Raw genomic sequence first — 26,692 nt, forward strand, 5'->3', positions numbered from 1 at the left:
TCTCTGAGATTTTCTTCAAAGTTGTTGAATAGTGTAGCATATAGGATATGATGTATATATGACATACCCTAAAATGTTTCAGAAAAAAACTGGATAGGTAATAAAGAGATGATACATAGAGAGATAGATGATGAATGAGAGATAATACATAGAATTATAAAACAATTGGGCATAAAGTTACCAATAGGTGAATCTGGATAAAGGATATTTGGAAGGTCTTTACACTATACTAGCACCTTTTATATATGTTTGAAAGTATACTTTTTGAATAATGGAATGAGTTCAGATTTAGCAGAATTTGGGGCAGTAGTCTAGGTCCTGAGTTTCATCATATCTTACAAACAAGAGAGTAAACAATTAGGAAAGACAACAAAAAAACACATGGATCAACACATGGATCTTCAACAAAAATATATAAGATATGCCTATGAACCACAAAATATAAATGGATGTTGCCAAGCCACCAGCAACTAATGGACAGTCCTAAATCATCACTATATGGACTGAGTGGAGGGAAAAAAGGGGGGGGGGGCAGTGAGAACTGACATGGCTATAAGAAGTAGAGGCTAGAAATCACCAACAAATACTCAATTCTCAAAGGAGCAGAAAAAGAGGAGGAGATGTTGGTGTGTAGATATGAGAACAATTGGTAAGCTTGGGAGGAAATTTTTGTTGTCTCTAAGTTGTGGATGACTAATCAAGCACAATTCCCAATAGTCCACAAGGTCATAAAAAGTGTTGTGTTATTCAGATTACTTGAGCTCCAGAAACATCTAAAAAAAATAAATAAATAAAACGCTTTTCTTCTAGAAGTACAAAATATCACCCTGAGGAAACATTTCTGGAAGATTATCTGTATTGATCAAGGTGAGAAAAGTGAAGTCAACAGAGTGTGAAGGACAGGAGAGAAAGGGACAAGTTAAATGATACCATCAATAACAAATATATATCACTGTTACTATGTATGTTTGAAATATATCACATTTTTAAAATTTTAAAAATAAGGAGTAAAGTCCCCCATTTTTTGGAAATTCACTAACCAACATATTTTCAAGAACAGATTATATTTAGATAACATAATATCTTTGTATTTCATATGTTTGAAGAAATGAGAGAGAGAAATAAAAAACTGAAGAGAAAAAGAAATACTATGACCAAGGTCCATGCAGAGTTGTAAAAGAATGAAGAAATGAAAACTATGGTGATTTAAATGAAAAACTCAGTAGTTTAAACAGCACCTAAAGAAAATAGTGAGAGGATGAGAAAGCCAAAGAATGTTGATAATGGATGCAGGCAAACAAAAAAATAGTAATATGAAAGAAAAGTCAAATGATATAAAAGCTAAAAGGAAAAGATTTACAATCAACTTAATAGGAATTCTAGAAGAGACAAGATGAGAGGGGAAGAAAAGGAAATACTCAAAGAAAAAATGCCTGGAAAATTTCCAAACTTATTGAAGATTTGAATATTCAGATTCAAGTAGCACCATTAACCACAATTAGAATAAATTTCCACCTCAACACAGTGTCATGAAACAAACACCAAAGGCAAGAGAAGATAGGAAATAAAATTTGCTTTTAAAGGAATAAATACTAGACTGACAATTCAATATGCAACTGCAACTAGGAGAGCAAGATATTGGAACAGTATCCTCGAGGCATAGAGAAAAGTAACTTAAAATGAAAATTATACAGTTACCCAAGTAACCAGTTAAGAATGTGATAAAATAAATAAATATATTATCAGACAAAACAAAGCAAACAAATCTTAAAGAGTTTAGTACCGATAAATTCTTAATAAAAGAACAATGTTTGATCCAAATTAATTAATTATAATATTGTAATATGCATCAGTACTTTATGTTGATTATGAAAGAGAAAATCTGTCTGCTAACCTGTGACATGTAAACAATTGCAAGATTGATTATGATATAAATATTAAAAATATATATCAGGATATAAATAAAATACAGAAGATTTTCTTTTCCATTATGTCTTATTATAAGATATTAAGTATAGTTCAATATCTTCAATAAGATATCTATAGGACCTTGTTATTTATCTATTTTCTACATAGTAGTTTTAAAGAAAAAAAAATCTCTGAAGATTTGAGATACAAAAAATAATGGTGCCTATTTAAAAAATAAAATGTTATTTACCTAGCATTATGCATGTAGTATTATTCCATTTTTGATGTTACAGATGTATATCAATATATATACAAATATATATACATTTAAAGAGGGAAGATAAAAATATATATATGTGTATACAGTTATGGGGGAAATTGTAACTATTTGAAATACTACAAAAATATCGTGTTTCTTTCAAGTAATATTCAAAAAGATTTTAAGTAATTTAAAAATTGTAGAATAGTTTCAAATTTACAGACATGGGGAGTTAATTTTCAAATATCCCACACCTAGTACTCTCTATTGTCAACATCTTACATCAGTATAATACATTTGTCATAAATAAGAGTACAAATAAAACCAATTTTGACATATTATTGTTAACCCACCTATATCTTTGTATATTCTAAGATTTTGCCTAATGCTCTTTTTCGCTGTTGTTGTTGTTACCACATTATATTTAGTCCCCTCAGGCTATTACTAGACTTTCCTTGTTTTGATGACCTTGACAGTTTTGAGGAATACTGGTCAAATATTTTTATAGAATGTCCCTTAATTTGGGCTTGTCTGATTTTTTTTTCCATGATTAGACGACTGAGGTTAGGAAAGGATTTTGAAAGGAAGACCACAGAGGTAAAGTGCAATTCTCATTACATCATATCCTGGATACATGCAATCAGCATGACTCATCACTGTTAATGACCTTGATTACCTGGCTGAGGTAGTGTTTGTCAGATTTCTGTGTAACGTTGTAAAATTTTCCTTCACCCTCCTTGCATACTGTGTACTCTTTGGAGGAAAGTCATTGTGAAGATCAAACTGCTTAAGTGGGAGTTTTTTCTATCTCTTCTAGGACAGATTATCTTCATAAATTATACAGAGTTCTTCAGAATGAGAATTTTGTCCAGGCTTTTTCTTTATTTATTCATGCATTGTTTTTATCAGTTTGGATTCCTGGACATTTATTTTATCATTTAGATTATAATCAAATGCTACTTTATTATTATTTTTTGCTTAAATTTTTCCAGCTTTCATTTGAATCTAGTTGTTTCTTTGACACACCCCCTTTGAACTGAGTCCTGTGGGGCACTCCCAAGTACAAAGGCCCCTCCATGTCCCCTGCCTCTTTTTTATAGAAATGCTGAAGTCTCACAGGCCTCCCCTGAGTTATAAAGGTGCAGGCTCAAACAGTTAATGATTAGGACAGCAGAGTCACAGAATCTTTAGTTTCTCCCTAAAGGACATAGATAACAGTGTCTGATGCACATTCCTGAGTTGTTTTATGGATAATATAACTGCCACCAGAGGGAAGAAAACTAACTGCATGATGACCAGATTGTAGCATGAAATAAGCTTCTCCATCTTGAGCAGTTCCGAATCTATGGCTAGCACAATTCCAAGAACGGACCTAAAGAGAATGAGATTAACACTATTGCTCATAATTTCTGTACCCAGGTGGGTATCAACATAATTGTGGCTTATTCTGCCTGTATATGTAAGCAAGCAACTAAAATTATCAGCAAAGGGATGCTACAGACCCATGTCAACATCGTCCACTCTAAGACCTCAATGCCCCTTCTCAGCATAAAGCAGTTACAGAGGACAGACCTTTGCCCCTAATCCCATAAAAATGGAATGATGTCTGACAGTGGAGATTTGTAAGCAGCTCTTTGCAGGAAGCAGCTCTTTGCAGAAAGCAACTCTTTGCAGAGAGCAGCTCTTTGCAGGAGACCCTTTGTCTTGTCACTTGAGCAGCTATATACATAATTTTTAATGAAACCAAGGACAAATACATATATGTATGGGTATAATTGAACAAGATACTGTAAACCTACAACAAAGACAACATTTTATTTTTAATGAATTTATTTATTTATTTATTTTTGCCTGCGTTGGGTCTTTGTTGCTGTGCACAGGCTTTCTCTAGTGGCGACAAGAGGACCTCTAATTGTGGTGACTTCTCTTGTTGCAGAGCACGGGCTCTATGCTGGCGGGCTTCAGTAGTTGTGGCTCACAAACTCTAGAGCACAGGCTCAGTAGTTGTGTGCACAGGCTTAGTTGCTCCACGGTATGTGAGATCTTCCCGGACCAGGGATTGAACCCATGTCCACTGCATTGGCAGGCAGATTCTTAATCACTGTGTCACCAGGGAAGTCCTTAAGCAGCTATATTTTAACTTAACCTTTACAACAGGTGTCCCTATGCTTCACTAACCTCCAGACCAAGCACACCTTTCAAATCTTTTGATCACACGATGCCTTGCCTAACCTGTTGATCCTCTTAGATTAAAGAAGTAGAAATGAAGACTAAAGAATTAATGGATGACTAGATTTGTTTCCTCAGCTTCCCTGTTTTGTGAGCAAACTGTGTGAACAAGATAGCATCTAAAGAAAGATCACAAGGAGCCACTGAGTCTGCACACATTGAAAGTTGAAGACTCTGACCCATCCCCAGATGTTTATCTGAGACTAGCTTCCCCTTTTTCCTTTTAAAAGCTTTCATGGCTAAGCAGAGTCTTTGGATTTGGTTCTAGAACATGAGTCTGCCTTCTCCCTCTGGTTGCTGGCTCCTGAATAAAGCAACCTTTCCTTTTCCAGCCAACAGTTGCCTCTCAAGAACTGGCTTTTAAGTGGTGAGCAGCTGAACCTGCCTTCAGTAGCACCTTTGTTGTTGGTGGTGGTGGTGATGGTGGTGGTAGTGGTGGTATGTGTGTGTGTGTGTGTTTTGTTTTGTTAGTTTCTATATTTATTTGTTTTGCACTTTTTTGCTGGCAATATAAGATACTTCAGGCTCATCTTGTATATTTCCTGTACAAACCTTAGAAACAGTTATTTCTCCAAGGTATCCTATTTCCCTTTATTGGAAAATGGTATTAGAAACTAAGATCTGGGCAAAGGACATGCTTATTGCTTGGGGGAATCTTTTCATAATTCATTTACACACATAATATGTGTCATTTTTTCTTCTTTAATTTTTTCACTCTTGAACCCATTCTCCCAATTACTTCAAAATTCAATTTATAATTAGACTTATTTTTTTCCTACCTTACGATGTCTAGGCTGAATATATAGGGTATATTTGTATTGATCATATTGAAATGTTTGTCCGCTTATGTACATGGATTTGATTTTTCTCCTCCAGTCCAAAGTTGTTTTGAGTATATGTATACTAAATGTTCCATCAGAATCCAAAGCCTAGGGTAAAAATTATTTCTTCACTTGAATATTTCTACAATGTAGTGTAAATTTTTGCTCCAAACCAGCATGAGTTAAGGAAGTAGGTTTTCCATTTCTCATAGCAGATGTAACCACCATCCTTTATTACTTTTATCTCTGATCTTAATTCCTACAATCACTGAATTGGCTCCTCATTTAATTTTCCCTCTTATCATTTCATCTCTAAATTTTCCCTATTTCAGTTTAAGACCAAATCTAATAATTTACAGATTCTCATTGTAATTCAGTAAATTTATGTTTCTGCTAGTGACAGAGAATAAGAAAACATCCATTTCAAATAATATAATATAAAAAACTAAAATTACTGTGAATTACTTTGGGCTCAGAAATTCTACAGACTGAAGAATATGTACTTTTGTTGTTGTTGTTGTTCCATATAAGCCATCTAATGTATCCAGTTACCACTTATTGACTCGATTAGGATGTCTTTAGTTTTTATTTAGATACAGAGAAAATGTAGTAAAATATACATCTCATAGAATACAATTCCATGTTTAACTATAAATAAGATTACTAAATCAGTTAATTTTCACATCTAGATAATTTTTAAAGTGAAAGGGGGACAGTATAAATGATTAAAATTTTAGAAGTGTGTTTATATGTTAAATAAATTTTATATTTGTGTATATATATATATGCACACTAATGTGTATATTTGTATATATATGTGTGTATGTATATATTTATATTTATCTATTGACTGAAAATGTTTTATTATGTTTGTGGGCCAATAAAATCTTCTCATAAAAATATTTTCAAGAATTTACTTTACTTTTTTTCCCAAAATATGCATTAAGAGGCTGAGGGGAAATAGCTTCTCTTATTATTTCCATCATAACTGATACCTGGTATAACTTATCTTGCCCTAGCAACTATGTCTTCGCTCACTCTGTTTTACCAAGTACTCAGTGGACTGGCTTTGGAAAAGATATCTTAGTAACACAGTCTGGAAAGTATCAGAAAAGGAATAAAAATGTTATTTCTGGTTGTCTTTTTCATTTAAGTATACATTAAAGTAAGAACTTAGTTCACTGCTTAGGTGTTTCACATTCAAATAAGACCACAGCAGAAGTGTGAAGCATCCAGAGGAGGTTAATCAACCAGTGATGGCTTATCTAATGTATCTAGTAGTAATAATATGTGTTTAACATGTAAAAATCTAACCAAATATTAAACTACATGGAATATTAGAGCAATGGGCCTAAATGGACCAGTTTTTCTTTTAATTTGACTTAATTTATTTTTTTTATACAGCGGAACCTTATTAGTTATCCATTTTATACATATTAGTGTATACATGTCAATCCCAATCTCCCAATTCATGACACTATCACTCTGCCCCGCCGCTTTCCCCCATTGGTGTCCATACGTTTGTCCTCTATATCTGTGCCTCTATTTCTGCCCTGCAAACCGCTTCATCTGTACCCTTTTTCTAGGTTCCACACATATGTGTTAGTATACGATATTTGTTTTTCTCTTTCTGACTTACTTCACTCTGTATGACAGTCTCTAGATCCAACCATGTCTCTACAAATGACCCAATTTCATTCCTTTTTATGGATGAGTAATATTCCATTATACATATGTACCACATCTCCTGTATCCATTCATCTGTCGATGGGCATTTAGGTTGTTTCCATGACCTGGCTATTGTAAATAGTGCTGCAATGAACATTGGGGTGCATGTGTCTTTTTGAATTATGGTTTTCTCTGGGTATATGCCCAGTAGTGGGATTGCTGGGTCATATGGTAATTCTATTTTTAGTGTTTTAAGGAACCTCTATACTGTTCTCCATAGTGTCTGTAACAATTTACATTCCCACCAACAGTGCAAGAGGGTTCCCTTTTCTCCAAACCCTCTCCAGCATTTGTAGTTTGTAGATTTTCTGATGCTGCCCATTTTAACTGGTGAGAGGTGATACCTCATTGTAGTTTTGACTTGCATTTCTCAAATAATTAATAATGTTGAGCAGCTTTTCATGTGATTCTTGGCCATCTTTATGTCTTCTTTGGAGAAATGTCTATTTAGGTCTTCTGCCCATTTTTGGATTGGGTTGTTGGTTTTTTTTTTAATATTGAGCTGTCTGAGCTGTTTATATCCTTTGGAGATTAATCCTTTTTCCTTTGGTTAGTTTGCAAATATTTCTTCCCATTCTGAGGATTGTCTTTTCATCTTGTTTATGGTTTCCTTTGCTGTGCAAACGCTTTTAAGTTTCATTAGGTCCCATTTGTTTATTTTTGTTTTTATTTCCATTACTCTAGGAGGTGGATCATAAAGGATCTTTCTGTGATTTATGTCATAGAGTGTTCTTCCTATGTTTTCCTCTAAGAGTTTTATAGGGATCAGTCTTACATTTAGGTCTATTTTTCAGTTTATTTTTGTGTATCGTGTTAGGGAGTGTTCTAATTTCATTCTTTTACATGTAGCTGTCCAGTTTTCCCAGCACCACTTATTGAAGAGACTGTCTTTTCTCCATTGTATATCCTTGCCTCTTTTGTCATAGGTTAGTTGAAGATAGGTGTGTAGGTTTATCTCTGGGCTTTCTATCCTTTTCCATTGATCTATATTTCTGTTTTTGTGCCAGTGTAGGAACAGAGAAATATGATCATATTAATTATGTTTTGTACTTCTGTTATTATTTCTGTACCTTTATAATCTGTTCCTTTCCTTAATTAGTTTACTCTCTTACAAATTTAGGAACAGTTATATTTTATCAAAGAAAAAATCTTTCATATGAAATGTATGTTGGCTTTTATTTTTAACTTTGTGTCTTAAACTTATATGTGAAAAAATTGTTTTGATTAGTATTTGACTTTTTGTGAAAGGGGAATTCATTTGTAATGTTTAATATTTATATTTTAAAAATATTCCTCATTCATGCTGGGATTTTCAGGGTTTGGGGTATTAATAATATTTTTCTTAAAAATTACTCAATAACCTTGCTCACCTGATGATGGAGAGATAACTGCATTGGGTCAATAGTAGAAGCAAATCACATTTATGATGTTTCTACTGATTTGACAAGAAAAAAAAAAGCATTACCTACTAAGGTTTTTCAAAAAACATAACTTTGTTGTGAGATATTATTGTAAATATCCAAAAACACTAACTAGAGCCAGTAAATTGTATGATAGGACTTGGGGACACATTAGAGGTAATCTTTCACTCCAAGTGGAAACTTTTTTTTTTCCACATGTATATATGTTTTTTTTACTCTTCTGAATTCCTTTGTTTTAAATGTGTTTTTAGAAAAAAAAATTATATGTATGAACACATAAAAATATGTTTGCACACTTTATCTTCACCCAGTATCTGAGTTTAATAGGTCTAGGGTACTTAAATCATTTACACTATTGTGATAAATTATATTTTGGATTTTATATATCTTATTTTATATAGTGATTACAATGGTTTGCTGTAGAGTTTGTTACATTTTAATATACAGACTGTTTCTACAGCATTTTTTCTTCTAGTGCATTAAAACAATATCCTTAAATTAATTGATGCTGAAGGTGTTAGAAAAATTTAAATGGACATTTCTGATAAAAACAAATAAGACTGAATTATCAGAATATAAATAATAGATATCTTTAGAAGCCCAAAACAGCAAATATTTATTGTAAGACTTTTCAAAAATGAAGAGTTCTCCAATAAACTGAAGAAAACAAGGGAATTCATAAATTGCTTAGAATCGTTTTGAAAGATCTACCTAAAGCTAGAAAATAATTTTAAAAGTGGAATAGATTGCTGTTTAGGAAAAGAGTAAGTTATCATAGGTGTGCATAAGGATGGGCACACAGTCGTTTTGTAGAGAGACTAATGCAGCCAGTATTGGAGAGAATGTTGAAACACTTTATAATAAGCCCTTTTTGGAGGCCTGTGAGCTGGAGATTTAGGTAGACCAGACCAAAGATGATCTCTATGTCTACTTCATATGGAGTAGGGAATATTTACCTATAATAGGGTTTCTCAAATGTGCTTCTGGATTTGTAAACATTTAATTAAAATTTTCAAATATAATTACTTTAACCTGTGTTTAAAATATAGGACACACTAAAATATGTTAACACCAAATTGTATCAGAGACTTCAAATCAATTAATAAATTTCCTGTCTGGTTAAATTTGGTTGCCTTGATTTTGGTATAAACTGTCTGCTACTATCTCATGACATTTGCTCAGATTCTGTTGATTAGATATTTATTAGGAAGGTTGTAGTTGTCTACAGAAATTTTTCTAAATATCATTTCTGCTTATATTCATACATAGAAAATAATGCAAATAGCTATAAAACATATAGTCCATGTGTGCAAGGCACAAATCTAAGCATCCTGGGGTTGTTGGGATATTTGTCTATTAATACAGCTCACCAGCTTCTAGAATACTATTCAGTAAATATTTGTGCTCATGAAATATTTGTTGAAAAAGAATGAAGTATTGGGCAAAACTCAAGTTTATATGCCAAAGATATAGATCTTCTTCTAGTATAATAAGGTGTAATAAGAGGATTCTTAATGCAGTTAACAGTGATAATACCAAAATATATATTTTAAGGACTTGTCATAACATTTGGTGCTTCTGGCAAAACTCTTATGTTTACAAAATCTATGATTTTCTGGTGCACTAAATGATTACTTAAAAATTTGGAGAAGGATAACCCAGTATAAAATTTAAAAAGAAATTAAAAAATAAAATCTGAATATTTGAAGTACAGCTTAATCAGGCTTAAGATAAAAATGGCAAGTCAGATTCTATTAGTATTATTTCTTCAACTAGTTTAGATCTCCCTGATAATGTCTTAAAAATTAAAAACAACGTATCAAAACTTCTCACACAAAAAGACTAGAAAATTACTATGATAAGAGTATAATGGTGGCAGCTAATTGGTCTTTATTATTGTGAATATGTTCCTAAGCCATTACAGTTCCTCAGTTGAATTTAGAATTTAACCTCAGAATCCGAAGTGGTAAAAAGGAATAAATGCAGAAACAAAACTCCAGTATGAGTCAGGGAATTTTATACATTAATTATGAATTAAATGACTTTAGGTTTTGAATCTCTCCATGTTTGTTATGTTGGTCTTTCTCCCAGGAGTGATGTTATGGGTCTTTAAAATTAACACTGAAAGGGTGATCAGAGGCAAAAGCAGTCACCTCTATCTCTAGGCTTCAGTGGTAGAGTGGATTGCTGCAATTTCCAATGGATGAAGCAATTTCTTAGCCTTGCTTTAGGAGCCCACATCAAGGAAGAATATAGAAGATCATGGGGAGTCAGACTGGCCTGAGTACGTGAATTCTATTGAATTATAGTGCTATGAGAGATTTTTTAAATTAAAATAATTTCAAGGCAATTCAATAATTTTAAAGAAATTCTATATTCATGATACATTACTTGGGAATTTCCAAGTACTGTATAAAAGGAAGAAATTTCAATTGTTCTAAAGGCAGTCAACATATTTTAAATGTATTTCAAATTATCTGCACAGAGAATTTGCCCTCTTTCAGATGATTTTATGATTATCAGAGCCAAACATGACACACTCAACAGAAATGCTGATTTTTTTAAATTAACTGCAGGTAGTTATATTAGTAAACACTTTTCTCAGTTTATCATTCGTGCCTTGAGAACATTTTGTATCTTTAGATGACTTATAATTGAAGCCTTGTATTCCATGGGGACAATTATATTTCTTCATACCAAGTTTCCCTTTTCCAATTTCTAACAAAATCACTATCAAAGACAATAATGGGTTATTATCTTCTCTTTTCAAACTAGTTATGGGACTTTAATAGCTTCCACTCCTTTGACATTATCATTTTTGTTTCCCTGGCAAGGAAAGTAATCAAGTATTTGTGGAGACATCTTTCTTTCTCTTTCTCTCTCTCTCTTTTTTTTTGTAAGTTTTCTATTTAGAATGTCCTCTAAATTTAAAGGACAATCTTCTTCAAGTTTGGATTGGTTCTCAAAATCGATTTATTTCCCTGCTCCCCTGCTTTTATTATTGTTCTCATTCCCTGAGCTCAAGAATTCTTTATAAATGTTTTCATTTTAATTGCTTTAAAAAATCAAGTGTAAAGAGTGGTGCTTCTGGGAGGAGACAGTTGACTCCCTTGGATATCTAAATTTCACTTTGAAATAATATAAAAAGGAGTCTATATCATCACTGGAAACTAGAAAAGGTCCTTTCAGCTGTCTGAAATTTAAAGAAATATTTTTAAAAAGAAAAAAATGCAGAATGAATTGAGAAAAATGGAGCATAAACCAATATATTTCACTGGGAACCAAAGGGAAGTCCAGTGGGTTAGTAAGTGAAAGCTTCCCATCTTCTCTCAAAGCCCGACTATCCACCTGCATTCTATCAGAGCAGAAGCCAGAGATAAGGACAGATTGCAGAGTGCTCAGTAGGGAGGAGCAGATCTTACCACTGTCAGAACCTACAACCTACTCTACAGACCTGACTGTAGCAAGTAGACATCCCAACAATCTGCTCACAGTTTGTTATTCCCTGCTCCACATGACATTGTGCTCTGTCATTTTCCTACATCACATCACCCCTGTCTGGAAAATATGGCTTCTTCCTTCTTCTTCCTCAAAGCTCATACTTACTATAGATCAAATCCTCTGTCATGTGGTCTCAGAGCTGTTCTATCTCCTCTTTGCAATATTGCTGAGGGTTATTCTGTTTGTTTGCATAATTTTGTGGTTAAGGTCTGTCTCTTGCAGTTGAATGAAACTTCATGAAAGTAGGGTCCTCATGCGCTTTCACTCACCACTTTATAGCTAACAGAGGTTGGGTATAAAGTAGGTGATCAATAAATACATATTGAAGGAACTATTTATCAGGTTGGCCAAAAGTTTCATTTTTTTCCATAAGATGGCTCTAGTAGTACTTTGTTGTCTTTAACTTCATTCAAAACAATTTTGTTAGATTGTATGTGACAGCTGTCATATCAGTGTGCACTTAAAAAAAGACATCAAAATTGCTAAATTTTTGTATAGCCATTTTAATATTGAAGATGGAAGAAAAAAGCAACATTTTTGGCATACTATGCTTTATTATTTCAAGAAAGGTACAAATGCAACCGAAATGCAAAAAAAAAAAAAAAGATGTGTGCAGTGTATGGAGAAGGTGCTGTGACAGATTGAACGTGTCAAAAGTGGTTTGTGAAGTTTTGTGCTGGAGATTCCTTGCTGAATGATGCTCCACGGTCAGGTAGACCAGTTGAAGTTGATAGCAATCATATTGAGACATTAATTGAAAAGAATCAACATTATACCACGCGGGAGAGAGCCAGCATACTCAAAATATCCAAATTAAGTGTTGAAAATCATTTGCACCAGCTTGGTTATTTGAATTGCTTTGATGTTTGGGTGCCACATAAGTTAAGTGAAAAAAACCTTCTTGACCGTATTTCTGCATGCAATTCTCTACTGAAACGTAATGAAAAAGTTCCATTTTTAAAACAATTTGTGACGGGTGATGAAAAGTGGATACTGTGCAATAACGTGGAATGGAAGAGATCGTGGGGCAGGTGAAATGAACCACCAACAACCACACCAAAGGTTGGTCTTCTTCCAAAGAAGGTGATGTGTATATGGTGGGATTGTAAGGGAGTCTTCTATTATGAGCTTCTGCCAGAAAACCAAATGATTAATTCCATCAAGTACTGCTCCCAGTTAGAATAACTGAAGGCAGCACTCAACGAAAACCATCCAGAATTAATCAACAGAAAATGCATAATCTTCCATCAGGATAATGCAAGACCACATGTTTCTTTGATGATCAGACAAAAACTGTTACAGCTTGACTGGGAAGTTCTGATTCATCCGCCGTATTCACCAGACATCGAAACTTTGGATATCCATTTATTTCTGTCTTTACAAAATTCTCTTAATGGAAAAAAATTTTCATTCCCTGGAAGACTGTAAAAGGCACCTGGAACAGTTCTTTGATCAAAAAGATGAAAAGTTTCGGGAAGATGGCATTATGAATTTGCCTGAAAAATGGCAGAAGGTAGTGGAACAAAAGGGTGAATATGTTGTTCAATTAAGTTCTTAGTGAAAATGAAAGATGTGTCTGTTATTTTTACTTAAAACTCAAAGGTAATTTTTGGCCAACCGAATACCAGTTGATTTCAGATAACAGAGGTTGAATACACTGTAGCAAACAACTTGAAACTGAGTATTAGAAACAACTGCAGTAAAGTCCATTAGTAATTCTTTGCCACAGGCAATGTTTTCATTGTCTGTGTCATTCTTAGACCGCAGATTAACCCAAGCTTACTCATTTTCTTTTTCCATTGCTACCTCAGATTTTAGTCTACCAAATCCTATTCTTGTTCTTTGTAGAGTAAATAATTGAAGTCTGTTTTACATTTTTTTCTTTATTTTTTGCTTTTGCATATTCTTATTATGACTTGCCTGTTAGATGAGGAATGTTTCCCATTTACACTCACAGGCATCACAAAGGTATTTCCGAAATTTAGTTCCTCATTCCCCTGATATAAATCTGACAATATGTAAACTCAGAGCAATAAATATTTTTTTCTAAATATAAATTTCCACATACACATATTTCTTAAATCGATATTCATATTTTATATAAAAACATATGTATGAAATTAAGACCAGTTACCTCAGAATTGTGACTATTTTATTATTATGGATATCTGTAGCTTCTAAAATTCCTATGGTGTGATACTTATGTAATAACTAAAAATGTTACATCAAAAAATGTTTTCAGAAAACCAAATTTTCATACTGATCTTTTTTCCCTCTTATTCCTTTTTTTTCAGCAAAGCAATCCAAGTATATCTAGTTTGATACAGATTTTTAAATGTGACCTTATATCAATTTTGTAATGTTAATGACTTACTCTGAAAATCAACTTACACTATTAAATTAAAATGCTTAAAACACAGCAGGATTTACATTATATCTATTTTCTCCCATCCAGATTTAATTTACTCTCTCTCCACTGAACATAAAATTAGAAAAAGCAAGACACTGATATTCTCATGCATATGTAATTTTTCTACTGAGGAAATCAAAACACTGAAGGGGGCAAGACAGAACTTTTCATCCTCAGATTATTCTGTTCTCCACGGATGAAGCCCTTCCATTTAAGTAAGGTCATGCTAACTGGAACCTCCATACCTCTGCCCTTTGCTGAGCTCCACTTCTATGTTGTTCCATATCTAAAATAGGGAGGTCTTTTCCAGCATAGATCCTGTATAAAGCAATTGACTGTCCATTCTTTGCTATGTTATTCACTGAATGTTCACCAGACCTTCTCTTTATAGCCTTGGCATTAACTAGACTTTTCTAATTCTCTGACAGACATTCCATGAAGGCTGGGGGGAGGGGAACAGGGGCATGCATTTCTGATTCAAAGATAGATTGTAATGAATAAAAATACCATGAGGTGAAAACCAGTGTTCTAAACTAGGTGTTATAAGCAACTAATTATATTTCCAATGTAATAAATTGAAATTCCTATGGTTCAGAGGGAAAATAACAGGAAAGAAAACTGAAGAAAATAGAAACCACAAACCAGAATAAAACACAGACCCTAAAGCTAGAGTCTTGAATTTGAATGACCATTAGGAAGAAAGAGACAGGGTTTGAGAGATAGGTATAGGTTTCAAACTTGTATTACCCATGTGGTCTGAAAATCCCCAAATTGAGACATTTAGTTCAGACCACTCCTGAGTAGTAATTCCCCAAGTTACACATTCAATACATATATGATAAAACTGTAAACAATGAATGTTTGGGAGTGATGAAAGTCAAACACCAAATTCAGGAGTGTTTGGCTGCCAGGGAGAGAAATGCAATTGATAATATATTGGCAATATTTTATCACTTAATCTACATAGAGTAGGCACATAGGTTTTTTCTTAGATCATTTTTTGAATCATTTTTTTTGAGTATTTGTTAATAATTTAAAATTTAAACCAAAATCTAACAAGTTAAACAATTTACTTGTGTGGTGACATTCTAGATGCATCAAAAAAGTAATACTTTTTAATTAATACTCAGGAAAAAATTAATACTTTCCATAAAAATATAAAACAATTGTTTGTATTTTAATTAAAAGGTAAATGAAAATCAGGATAATCTTTGTGTCACATAAGGAAACATAGTTAATACTCATGAATTTATTTTATTTTGCTTTTTATTTTATTATTTGTATTTAACTTCTGTTTTTTTTAATCTGTAATACATTCAAAGATCAAAAAGTACAAAAGGAATAGTTATCTTAAAAGACCATGAAGAACATTACTCATTTATGAACCTGCCAATCATGAATGGAGAAAACATATGAATAAACAATTTGTAAAAGAATTATAATGGCTAATATATTCATAAAACTGGCATGCAGATTAGGCTTTAAATAGGTAAACATTTTACTTCTCTAATGAATTTAGAAATTTGTCATCATAATGAATTACAGTTTTGAACAATTTTTTTTTTTTTTTTTTTTTTTTGCTCTACGCGGGCCTCTCACAGTTGTGGTCTCTTCCGTTGTGGAGCACAGGCTCCATACGCACAGGCTCAGCGGCCATGGGTCAGGGCCCAGTCGCTCCATGGCATGTGGGATCCTCCTGGACTGGGGCACAAACCCCTGTCCCCTGCATCGGCAGGTGGACTCTCAACCGCTGTGCCACCAGGGAAGCCCTGGAACAAATTTTTAATGTTCAGTTTCATATTCGTTTTTCAACATTATGAATTCAGGAGATGCCTGAATTTTTATTTAGCCAGGAGCAGCAAGACTTGTAACTGTGGCCCTATCTAGTCCTCTTTGAACTCTGTCACATATTCTGTCCCAAAAGAGAAGTATTCATATTTCGCATCACTCTTTGCTGCTCATTATTTGTTTGCAGGGTCTTTCAAGTCCTTTCCATTTTTACATTAGAGTTTGAAAACATATGTGAACATTCCTCTGTTACTGCAGAGGCTATTCTGGCAATTGCTTGAGGTTTCTTTTTTCTCTAGATTCTTGAATATTAGTGTACCTTATCTTTACACGTTGAAGTAGATTTTCTCATTCTTCCTTTATTATGTTCTCCTTTGCTCATATTTCATTTTGTGTGCTCTCTAAGAGACTCGTTCCCTGACTGCATGAGCAGGGAGCAGCAGGGGAAGAGCCCAGTGGGCGGAAGTGTGAATGTTGGGGCCAGTTTGCTACAGATGAGCCCCATTTGTGTCTCCATGTCCTCACAAATAAAAAGCATATAAATTAACACTCACCTCATAGTGTGGTTTTTAGATTAAATTTTTTGCCCACATAAGAGTTGGCTAGTAACAGTAGCAGTAGTAAAAACTGTAGTAATAGTATTTTGTATGGGTGTAATAAACTCTTCAGATCCCACTTCTGCCTCTTCTGATCAATTTGCATAAACTAGTAATATGTTGTAATGATTGAGCTCTCATTGAACAAATCTCAAAATAAGAATGACACTTTCACCGATTTCAAATGAATCCTATTCATATTGAACTCAAAAGAAATATTGTTTTCTCATTTTAAATACAAAAACAAATACCTTTGCTGAAAACAAAATTTGGGGATTACAAAAATTAAGTGTATTTTATTGTGGTTGATTTTAAAAAATGGTATGTTTTTAACTCAAGTGATTTTTTAAAAGATTAGCATGTTGAAGATTTTGATTACTAGGGATGTCCCAAAGTTTTATAGAATTTTGGAGAATCAACTATTAACATTTTTCATAACTAGTAATTTGTGGAACATTGTTTGGCAGATGTTTCTCTAGTTCACAGAATATTAAGCCTATGTATTACTTTTGTAAGAGTTCAGAAAATATTTAAACAATTAATATTGAAGTAATAGAAACATGTACAACCAGTTGATTTAAGGTCAAATGAAACAGCAAGATTTAGAATATAGGAAGTTGAACAAACATACACACACATGTTTCATTAATTCTCCATTATGAATAGCACATATATATATATTATTTTATTTTATTTATTTTATTTTATTTATTTTATTTTATTTTATTTTTTCAACCTCTATATTGGATTAAAATTGTGCCACAATGGTGCATTAGCTTCTGCTGTATAACAAAGTGAATCAGCCATACATATATACACATCCCCATATTCACTCCCTCCTGTGTCTCCCTCCCACCCTCCCAATCCCACCCCTCTAGGTGGTCACAAAGCACCGAGCTGATCTCCCTGTGCTATGCAGCTGCTTCCCACCAGCCATCCATTCCATATTTGGTAGTGTATGTATGTCCATGCCAATCTCTCACTTTGTCCCAACCCACCCCTCCCCCTCTGCATGTCATCAAGTCCACTCTCCACGTCTGCATCTTTATTCCTGACATGGCTCTAGGTTCTTCAGAAGCTTTTTTTTTTTTAGATTCCATATATATGTGTTAGCATATGGTATTTGTTTTTCTCTTTCTGAATTACTTCACTCTGTATGACAGACTCTAGGTCCATCCACTTCACTACAAATATTCCATTATATATATTGCCACATCTTTATTCATTCGTCTCTTGATGGACACTTAGGTTGCTTCCATGTCCTGGCAATTGTAAATAGTGTTGTAATGAATATTGTGGTACATGACTGTTTATGAATTATGGTTTTCTCAGGGTATATGCCCAAAAGTGGGATTGTTGGGTTGTTCAACAACCCATTCAACAACCCATTGGGTTGTTCTATTTCTAGTTTTTTACAGAACCTCCATACTGTTTTCCATACAATTATGGAAATTTACATTCCTACCAACAGTGAAAGAGGGTTCCCTTTTCTTCACACACTCTCCAGCATTTATTGTTTGTACATGTTTTGATGATGGCCATTCTGACAAGTTTGAGGTGATACCTCCTTGTAGTTTTGATTTACATTTCCCTAATGATTAGTGATGTTGAGCATACCTTCATGTGTTTGTTGGCAATCTGTATATCTTCTTTAGGGAAATGTTTATTTAGGTCTTCTGCCCATTTTCGGATTGGGTTGTTTGTCTTTTTGATATTGAGCTGCATGAGATACTTGATATTTTGGAGATTAATCCTTTGTCAATTGCTTCATTTGCAAATATTTTCTGGCATTCTGAGGGTTGTCTTCTTGTCTTGTTTATGGTTCCCTTTGCTGTGCAAAAGCTTTTAAGTTTCATTAGGTCCCATTTGTTTATTTTTGTTTTTATTTCCATTTCTCTAGGAAGTGGGTCAAAAAGGATCTTGCTGTGATTTATGTCACAGCATAAATCCTCTAAGAGTTTTGTAGTGTCTGGCCTTACATTTAGGTCTTTAATCCATTTTGAGTTTATTTCTGTGTGTGGTGTTAGGGAGTGTTCTAATTTCATTTCTTTACATGTAGCTGTCCAGTTTTCCCATCACCACTTATTCGAGAGGCTGTCTTTTCTCCATTGTATATTATTGCCTCCTTTATCAAAGATAAGGTGACCATATGTGTGTGGGTTTTTCTCTGGGCTTTCTATCCTCTCCCATTGATCTACATTTCTGTTTTTGTGCCAGTAGCATACTCTCTTGATTACAGTAACTTTGTAGTATAGCCTGAAGTCAGGGAGCCTGATTCCTCCAGCTCCATTTTTCTTTCTCAACATTGGTTTGGCTTTTCACGGTCTTTTGTATTCCCATACAAATTGAGAAATTGTTCGTTCTAGTTCTGTGAAAAATGCCATTGGTAGTTTGATAGGGATTGCATTGAATCTATAGATTGCTTTGGGTAGTAGAGTCATTTTCACAATGTTGATTCTTCCAATCCAAGAACATGGTATATCTATCCATCTGTTTGTATCATTTTTACTTTCTTTCATTAGTGTCTTATAGTTTTCTTAATACAGGTCTTTTGACTCCTTAGGTAGGTTTATACCTAGGTATTTTATTTATGTTGCAGTGGTAAATGGGGGTGTTTTCTTAATTTCTCTTTCAGATTTTTCATCATTAGTGTATAGGAATGCAGCAGATTTCTGTTCATTAATTTTGCATCCTGCTACTTTACCAAATTCATTGATTAGCTCTAGTAGTTTTCTGGTACATCTTTACAACTCTCTGTGTATAGTATCATGACATCTGCAAACATTGACAGTTTTACTTCTTTTCCGATTTTGATTCATTTTATTTCTTTTTCTTCTCTGATTGCTGTGGTTAAGACTTCCAAAACTATGCTGAATAATAGTGGTGATAGGTGGAAACCTTGTCTTTTTCCTGATCTTAGTAGAAAAGTTTCAATTTTTCACCATTGAGAATGATGTTGGCTGTGAGTTTCTCATATATGGCCTTTGTTATGTTGAGGTAAGTTCCCTCTAATTCCACTTTCTGGGGATATTTTATCATAAATTGGTATTGAATTTTGTCAAAAGCTTTTTCTGCATCTATTGAGATGATCATATGGTTTTTCTCCTTCAGTATGTTAATATGGTTTATCGCATTGATTGATTTGCAAATTTTGAAGAATCCTTGCATTTGTCAGATAAACCCCACTTAATCATAGTGTATGATCTTTTTAATGTGCTGTTGGATTCTGTTTCCTAGTATTTTGTTGAGGATTTTTGCATCTATGTTCATCAGTGTTATTGGCCTGTAGTTTTCTTTTTTTGTGACATATTTGCTGGTTTTGGTATCACAGTGATAGTGGCCTCATAGAATGAGTGTGGGAGTGTTCCTCCCTCTGCTATATCTTGGAAGAGTTTGAGAAGGATAGGTGTTAGCTCTTCTCTAAATGTTTGATAGTATTCGCCTGTGAAGCCATCTATTCCTGGGTTTTCGTTTGTTGGAAGATTTTTAATCACAGTTTAAATTTTAGTGCTTGTGATTGGTCTGTTTATATTTTCTATTTCTTCCTGGTTCAGTCATGGAAGGTTGTGCTTTTCTATGAATTTGTCCATTTCTTCCAGGTTTCCCATTTTGTTGGCATATATTTGCTAGTAGTAATCTCTCATGATCCTTTGTATTTCTGCAGTGTCAGTTGTTACTTCTCCTTTTTCATTTCTAATTCTATTGATTTGAATCTTCTCCTTTGTTTCTTGATGAGTCTGGCTAATAGTTTATCAATTTTGTTTATCTTATCAAAGAACTAGCTTTTAGTTTTATTGATCTTTGCTATTGTTTCCTTCATTTCTTTTTCATTTATTTCTGATCTGAACTTTATGATTCCCTTCCTTTTGCTAGCTTTGTTTTGTTGTTGTTGTTCTTCTTTCTAATTGCTTTTGGTGCAAGGTTAGATTGTTTATTTGAGACGTTTCTCGTTTCTTGAGGTAGGATTATATTGTTATAAACTTCCCTCTTAGACTGCTTTTGCTGCATCCCACAGGTTTTGTGTCATCGTGTTTTCATTGTCATTTGTTTCTAGGTATGTTTTGATTTCATCTTTGATTTCTTCAGTGATCTCTTGGTTATTTAGAATTGTATTGTTTAGCCTACACGTGTTTATAATTTTTATAGATCTTTTTCCTTTAATTTGTATCTAGTCTCATAGCATTTTCCTCAGAAATGTTCTTGATACAATTTCAGTTTTCTTAAATTTACCAAGGCTTGATTTGTGACCCAAGATATGATGTATCCTGGAGAATGTTACATGAGCACTTGAGAAGAAATTGTATTCTGTTATTTTTGGATGGAATGTCCTATAAATACCAAATAAGTCCATCTTGTTTAATGTATCATTTAAAGCTTGTGTTTCCTTATTTATTTTCATTGTGGATAATCTGTCCATTAGTGAGAGTTGGTTGTTACAGTCCCCTACTATTATTGTGTTACTGTCAAGTCCCCTCTTATGGCTGTTAACATTTGCCTTATGTATTGAGGTGCTCCTATGTTGGGTGCATAAATATTTACAATTGTTATATCTTTTTCTTGGATTGATCCTTTGATCATTATGTAATGTCTTTCTTTGTCTCTTGTAATAGTCTTTAAAGTCTCTTTTGTCTGATATGAGAATTGCTACTCCAGCTTTCTTTTGATTTCCATTTGCATGGAATATCATTTTCCATCCCCTCACTTTCAATCTGTACGTGTCCCAAGGTCTGAAGTGGGTCTCTTGTAGACAGCATATATATGGGTTTTGATTTTTATCCATTCAGCCAGTTTATATCTTTTGGTTGGAGCATTTAATCCATTTACATTTAAGGTAAATATCTATATATACGTTCCTATTACCCTTTCTTAGTTGTTTTAGGTTTGTTTTTGTGGGTCTTTTCCTTCTCTGTTTTCCTGCCTAGAGAATTTCCTTTAGCATTTGCTGTAAAGCTGTTTTTTTGATGCTGAATTGTCTTAGCTTTTGCTTGTCTGTAAAGATTTTAATTTCTCTGTTGACTCTGAATGACTTCCTTGATGGGTAGAGTAATATTGCTTGTAAGTTTTTCTCTTTTTCACTTTAAATATGTCCTGCCACACTGTTCTGCCTTGCAGAGTTTCTGCTGAATGTTCATCTGTTAACCTTATGGGGATTCCCTCGTACGTTATTTGTTGCTTTTCCCTTGCTGCTTTTAATATGTTTTCTTTGTATTTAACTCTTGATAGTTTGATTAATATGTGCCTTTTCATGTTCCTCCTTCGATTTATCCTGTATGGGACACTCTGGTCTTCCGGACTTGGTTGACTATTTCCTTTCCCAAATTAGGGAAGTTTTCAACTGTAATCTCTTCAAATATTTTCTCAGTTCCTTTCTTTTTCTCTTCTTCTTCTGGGACCCCTATAATTCAAACATTGGTGCCTTTAATATTGTTCCAGTGCTCTCTGACACTGTCCTCAATTCTTTTCATTCTTTTTTCTTTATTCTGCTCTGTGGTAGTTATTTCCACTATTTTATCTTCCAGGTCACTTAATCATTCTTCTGCCTCAGTTATTCTGCTATTGGATCCTTCTAGAGGATTTTAATTTCATTTATTGTATTGTTTATCATTGTTTGTTTGCTCTTTCATTCTTCTAGGTCCTTGTTGAACATTTCTTGTATTTTCTCCATTCTATTTCCAAGATTTTGGATGATCTTTACTATCATTATTCTGAATTTCTTTTCAGGTAGACTGACTATTTCCTCTTCATTTGTTTGGTCTGATGGTTTTTTACCTTGCTCCTTCATCTGCTATGTATTTCTCTGTCTTCTCATTTTCCTTAACTCTGTGTTTGTGGTCTCCTTTTCCCAGGCTGAAAGTTTATAATTCCCATTGTTTTTCATGTCTGACCCCAGTGGGTGATGTTGTTTCAGTGGGTCATGTGGGCTTCCCTGTGGAGGGGACTGGTGCCTGTGCTCTGGTGGATGAGGCTGGATCTTGTCTTTCTGGTGGGCAGGACCACATTTGGTGGTGTGTTTTCAGGTGTCTGTGAACTTATTATGATTTTAGGCAGCCTTTCTTCTAATGGGTGGGGTTGTTTTCTTGTCTTGCTAGTTTTTTGGCATGGGGTGTCCAGCACTGGATCTTGCTGGTCCTTGAGTGTAGCTAGGACTTAGCATTAAGATGGAGATCTCTGGGAGAGCTCTCACTGATTGATGTTCTGTGGGGCCGGCAGGTCTCTGTTGGACCAATGTCTTGAATTCAGCTCTCCCACCTCAGAGTTTCAGGCCTGACACCTGGCCGGAGCACCTAGACCCTGGGGAAGGTGGGCTATGAGTTGGGTGTCAGCCACTGCCCTGTTGTAGCTCTGTGTCAGCTGTCTCCAAAGTCATCCAGATACATTGGGTTATTCCACCATTCCTCAGAACTTGCACATGCCAATCTGGGATTTATAGATGTCTTCCTGATACTCTTCACTGAAATACCTTGCATTCATGGTTGTGAGAGATATGCTAATAGTGTTGCTTCTCTTCAGTTCAGAGACTGGGACAGTCTGAGCCTTCATGTGGCCAAGTCAGTAGCAGCTAGCAAATGGTCTCAAAGTGATAACATGTCAGATTCCAAGGAGGCTTTCTGCAGTGGCTGAGCAGCAGTCCCAAGCAGCCACTTCACTCAGCTGCAACACTCTGACTGGGAATCTGTGGACCCTCAAATGAGGATTTCTGCTGGCCCTAGAGCCTGACTTGCCCACCCAGGCAAGAAACTGAGGAGAATGTCTACTGGCCCCATCTCACCAGAGGAGCGGATACCTGGAAGCTGTGTGGCCAACAGCACAGGAGCTGACGGGTGGGCGGGCAGTGTTGATAACCTCCTGAGAAAAGCCAGAACTGCATGAAGCATTCCCATGCTACCACCCAGGTTGGGGAATTAGTTCAGAGCTGAGTCTGAAGGTAGTTCCCAGCCCACCCTGTCTGGAAAGCCTGGTGTTACCCCACCCAGTCCTGCTAAGGCAAGTCTATACTTTTATTTTATATGTTAATGCATAAGAAAATAATCAGACTTAATTATATTATAGGTATCCATTATGTTTCCTAAAATTTATCATGTGGAAGATAATTGTTTAGGTTTTGAAACACATAAAAGAGAAATACACTATGCCTCTTTCTTTAAGACATCTTATAAGATGAAGATGTTTTATTTCCATTTTCCCCATTTTTCTGATTCTTTGTGCTCAAGTTTTTTCTCATTAAAAGCAAATCAAATCATAATTCCTTCCAGGAAACACCACATATGCACATAAACAAGCATGATTTGCATTACAATTAGAATTCTTCCTACTGTTATTTTATGAAAATGAGAGTCAAAAGATTTGCACACTTGGATAATATTTGAAGTCACAATTCAAAGTATAAATCAAGGTACCTAGAGAGTATTAAATATTCATTTTAAATATCAGCCTAAACTGTCATGTAATTAAGCTACCATTTTATTACATGGCATAATGATAGAGACCTCTGCATTCTGTTTTTCTGACACTAATAAAATATCTTGACAGCATGTTTATTGAAAGTAATTGCCAGGAGAAGAAAAGTTTAAAAAAAAATTTCCTATTAAAAAAAAAAACTATCAAATTCACTAATAAACTTTTAAGCTTTAAAAAAATAATAAATTTGTTGTATGTGTGAAGCTGTTTAGTTTTGAAAATATTTTATAAGTATTAATTGATTTGATCAGTCCAGGGACCATATTAATAGCAATATGATCATCATTACTTCTAGGAAGGTAATAAGCAGATAATCAGATACTAATATCTAAAATAAATTAGATAAATTAAGTAGCAAAACAGGCAGTAAAAGTGGAGCTCAATAATTCTGAGACCAAATTGTTTATCATGAGTCTTTTTTAATGTATAATGTAAGCTTCATTTCATTTGAAAGACTTTTAAGGTGCTGGTAGATAAAAAAGAAGTAGGCAATCTTGCATTTGAACCTAACTTTATTTTTTAATGGGTTAATATGTAGAAAATACTTAATCATTCTGAGCCCATTATCAGTGTGTATTTTAGATTTTCAGTGATTAAAAAACAACTCAAATTAGATTTCAAATAAATCTTAAAGGTGTGGGGAGATTTATTGGATTTTGGCATTTAGAAGGCCAAGGGAATGCTAATTTAAGATACAACCTGATTTGGACCTCAGTGATTCATCTACCCTGGGTCTCTCTCTTTGTCCCTTGATTTGTCCTCCCATAGTAAGTCCACTTCATTCCCAGAAAGATTCTTCTTCATAAAGAATGTAGTCATCACTAACACCTTATATCTTACAATAAAAAATAAAGTACTTTTTATAGTAGAGGATAACAATGTTCTCCCAATGATCCTTGGAAAATCACAAGAAGATTCTTCTTGGCACTGCTATGCTTTGATCACCTTTGAAGTAATTATTAGGCCACAGACTCAAGTATTCTAATTGGTCGGCTTGAGACAAATCTTATTTCTATGTGGTCGCAGTGGCAGGCATTTCTGTATAATTGACAGCGTTACCAAAACAAAATTTGTTTCATTTACCTTATGGGCAGCAAAGTCAATATACTGACACTGGGTTGTGGTGAAGGAAAGTACATTTATTTTAAGGCACGAGTAAAGGAGTACTGGCAGTTAGGTTCAAAACATAAGCTAACTCCCAAGTGGCTTTCAGGGAAAGCTTTTTAAAGACAGTGTGAAGGAGAGGGTCACAGGGTGTGTGATCAACTTGTGCACAATTATCTGATTGGTTGATGTTAAGGTAACAGGGTAATGTTTCAGGAATTTCAGTTATCAACTTTCTGGTTCCAATTGGTCTGGGGTATAGTGCTGATGGTCAGCATGCAGTTTATTTTTCCACCCGGTGCAGTTTTATGTGTCTGTTAAACAACTCAAAGATATGGCTCAGGATATTACCTACACCTGTTGAGGTGGAACGAAAGTTCCTTAACTTTGTTTTATGGCTAAACTATTATTATTTTGTCTTGCTTGACTGTTTTCCTTTGTTTTTGTATTGTTTCACTTCTCTGATTAAATTTGTTCTTTGGACCATGGGGAAGGACTAGGAGGCTAAACCATTTTTACAAACAAAATGCAGGGGACATGGGGGTCTATCCATGGGATGATCTCATAGACTCCTGCTCAGTTCCAATAATTCCTTGAAATTATCATTGTGGAAGAGGATGAACCACATCAGACCCATTGCTTGACAAATATTTTCATGTACCACATTCTCATCCTGATTGCCAAGCAGCCATACACTTTTCTTTACATGTATATACCCAAAACTTTCCCTCCTATATATAATAATACTATGTACCCTCATGAGAAGAAGCTATCTTCAAGTTTTTCAAGTTACTTGATTCAATGTCAAATCTAGGCTATCTGGATGATGTTAGTCTTGTCAATTTTGCTTTGCAAGTAATAGTTAAGAGATAAATATCATCAGCCTTAACACACCCAATACAATGAACACAGTAGAAGAAAATCGAGGATGTCCACTCTCACCACTATTATTTAACATAGTTTTGGAAGTCCTAGCCACGGCAATCAGAGAAGAAAATGAAATAAAAGGAATATGAATGGGAAAAGAAGTAAAATTGTCACTGTTTACAGATGGCATGATACTATACATAGAAAATCCTAAAGATGCCACCAGAAAACTACTAGAGCTAATCAATGAATTTGGTAAAGTTGCAGGATACAAAATTAATACACAGAAATCACTTGCATTCCTATACACTAACAATGAAAAATCAGAAAGAAAAATTAAGGAAACAATCCCATTTACCATTGTAAGAAAAAGAATAAAATACTTATGAATAAAACTACTTAAGGAGGAAAAAGTCCTGTACTCAGAAAACTATAAGATACTGAGGAAAGAAATCAAAGATGATGCAAATGGATGGAGAGATATACAAAGTTCTTGGATTGGGAGAATCAATATTTTGAAAATGACTATACAACTCAAAGCAATCTACAGGTTCAATGCAATTCCTGTCAAATTACCAATGACAATTTTCACAGAATTAGAA

Source organism: Monodon monoceros, unplaced genomic scaffold (genome assembly GCF_005190385.1).
Source record: "Monodon monoceros isolate NGI ecotype Baffin Bay Population unplaced genomic scaffold, NGI_Narwhal_1 Super_Scaffold_19, whole genome shotgun sequence".
NCBI classification, from domain to species: Eukaryota; Metazoa; Chordata; class Mammalia; order Artiodactyla; family Monodontidae; genus Monodon; species Monodon monoceros.